At 43.1% G+C, this 2946-nt stretch overlaps 1 pseudogene; it reads right to left on the bottom strand.

Moving 5' to 3' along the window:
- Positions 1 to 568: 568 nt before the first annotated feature.
- On the bottom strand, positions 569 to 694 carry LOC119530730 (annotated as a pseudogene).
- Between the last annotated feature and the right edge of the window lie 2252 nt (positions 695 to 2946).

Raw genomic sequence — 2946 nt, 5'->3', positions numbered from 1 at the left:
AAAGAGATTTCTATTTTAACATTATGATTTCATTATCCTGGGACGAGTCATGAAAGGTCATCAGTAAAGAACAAAGAAGATAAGCATTGGCCTGGACATTCTCCAAAGAGGCCGAGGAAGAAATGGCTTCAGAGCAAAGCACAACATAATTAAATGTGCACCGGCTGCTCACAATGCATATTCAATTCTGTTTGCACATGGGAGGGAGCAGTTTTCTATGCAAGAATTTGGTTGGTGTTGGTCCAGTTTCATGAGGGAGAAAAGTTGTGTGTGAGAACATTTACTGTGCTATTAAGCTATGTAAAGATGTTACTGTTTCTTGAATGTCAAGTTCCATTCTGCCCTTGGAGCTGCACACTTTGTTGTCAGGAGCCTGTCATAGATGCCAAAGAAGTGCTCAAAGTGTAAATCGAAGTGTAAAACAGGAGATCCAAGCAAACACTTCACACATGTTTGTCTCCACAAAATATTTGGGAAAAGAATGAATAGAAACAAGAATATCTTGATGTTAACATCTAGCATTTATTTATCTACCAGGCATTGTAAATACATTCTCTCTTCGTTCTTTTTTAACACAACTGAGTTTCATACATTTGGGGGAAGTCACAGGGGTTGGCATATCCAGGGTACAATCAAGACTTGCCCTGAGAGAATCACCTTTGCAATCATGATATTTCCCCTACCAAGTAAGTGTCACTCTCTCATTTTTATGTTCATAGATTGCCTATGAAATACCTATTATTGAGGGAAATGAGGCTCAGAGATGTTAGGGAATTTGCTGAAGATCTCATAGCCAAAAATATGAATTGAAGCTGGTTCTGTTTCATACAAAGCCCATGATCTTTCCACTTGAGGACACTGTAGCCTTTGGTGGACATTGCTGCAATCAGCAGCTGTTGGGAGTTGTAATGGACACTTTCGGGGCTCTGGCAGAGCCCCTTGCCCTTACCACTTCAGTGCATGCTGTCCAGCTGCTAACTGCCAGCACCTGCAGTTTTTTTTGTTTTTGTTTTTGTTTTGCCTGAAAACCTTCTCTGGCTGACCATGAAGCTCATCCTTCTCCTGCAGCTGGCCAAAAGTACCCAGACGTGAGCACTCGCCTCCCCACCAAGCTATCCTCAAACAACAACTGAGAAGAGCTGGTTGTTGACTTAAGAGGGGCTCTTAAGTTGGGATAACTCTGAGGCATGTATTCTATCTGGCCCCCAGTTGCTCAGCAGGAATAAGCGTCCATGATTCACAAGGATAACTTGCTTTATATCAGACCCTCTATTGGCTCTTCTCTTTCCCTTCTCGTTTTTCCACTCCCTTACCAGTATTTCCTAGCACCGCTATCCAAATAAACAACTTGCACTTGAATCCTTGTCTCAGGTTGGCTTCCAGAGGAACTCAAACTAAGACAATTGTATTTGTGCCTTGCTACTAATAAATGGAGGTTGGGACTGAGGTAGCTGTGACAGTTTGACTGCAAAAATGGCCCCTATTTGCTATCCCTCCCCTTTGTATCCATACCTTTTGTAATGTGAATTCTCAGCTCCTCCCATCAAGAGGTGGAGTCCATTTTCCCACCACTTGCTTTGAGGCTGGCCTTGAACTTTGCTTTGGCCAACAGAACGAGGTGGAACTGACAGTGTGTCAGTTTTTGCTTAGAACTTCGTGAGAGCTTGTATGCTTTGGCTCTCTCTGTCTCTCTGTCTGATACCTCAATAAAAAACAAGTCCAGGTTACTCTGCTGGAGGATAAGGGAACACATGGAGCAGAACTCCTCTGAGGCTGACGTCATCTGAAACTAGCCAGCCCTCAGCTAACCCACCAGGTGACTCCAGATCCATAAATAAATCCAGTCATTTTCAGCTAACTCTGGCCCAGATCAGTAAAACAGCCTAGCTGACCCATAGATTTTTGGACAAAAAGAAATGTCTATTATTGCATGCTACTTCTCTTTGTTATGCAGCACTTTTTTTTGCAGCAATGGATAACTGATGCAGTTCCCATGAGTTCTGTTGATTTCTGCGTCTTTCCACTTACTTCCTTTGTTTTTTATTTCACCTTTCTGTGTACATGTTTACATTCTCTGTTCCTCTCTGCTAGTGTATGTAAATATATTAATATTTCCTTTGTATCACTGATCAAAATGGAATTACCCAGAAATGTGTAGTAGGTTGCCATTAATTTTACTGTAGCCCAAAATTCCAATAATCTCTTTAGACCCTGCTTTCAGTTACTCTGCTTTGTTGCAAGTCGAGTAGTGAGGATATTTTTATTTAACATGATTGTAATGCAAGAAATCATTCAAAACGAGGGTGGAGGAATATAGGGGCCCTCAGAAGACACAATGGAAAAGGAAGATTCTCTCCAGAAAGATTAAAAAAAAAAAAAAAAAACCCAAAGAGAAGATGGGAAACAGGACAATGACTTCATTTCTTCATTCTGTACATGACTGAGCCCTTACTACCTACCAGGCACCATGTTAGGTGTGAGCACACAAGGGTGTGTAAGAGCACAGTCACTGCCCTAGGGGATTGTGCTGGGAAAAAAAAGTCAAGTAGTTCCCATCCTCTGGAGGTTAGAGAATAATAAGAGTTTAGTGCCTCCAGTGGGGATGAGGTTAGACAAATGAGAGAGCTCCTGTGTGGCCTGTGGCTTGTCAGAAAGCAGGCTCCAAGGAGATCAAAACCCGAGCCTCCGGGCGAGTGGGTGCGGCAGGTACTAGCGGAGAGGAGGGAGGGTTTGACAGCGAACAGGGTGAGAGGGAATTCCAGGCCGCTCCCAAGATTCACTGTGCCCAGCGGAGTCCCGAGAACTTGGCCTAAAGATGGAGACGTGCATCTCAAGGGCTCCTGTGTCTGCTCAGGAAGAGAAATAAAGCCTCCATAGTTGCGGGGGGAAATGGTTTTTATAGTCACTCAGTAGTTTACGAATTTACATGTGGCTACCTACTTAATG

The sequence above is a fragment of the Choloepus didactylus genome, chromosome 3, assembly GCF_015220235.1.
Source record: "Choloepus didactylus isolate mChoDid1 chromosome 3, mChoDid1.pri, whole genome shotgun sequence".
In the NCBI taxonomy this organism is placed as follows: Eukaryota; Metazoa; Chordata; class Mammalia; order Pilosa; family Megalonychidae; genus Choloepus; species Choloepus didactylus.
The sequence above is the reverse complement of the archived record's forward strand: the minus strand, read 5'-3'. Positions and strand labels throughout refer to the sequence as shown.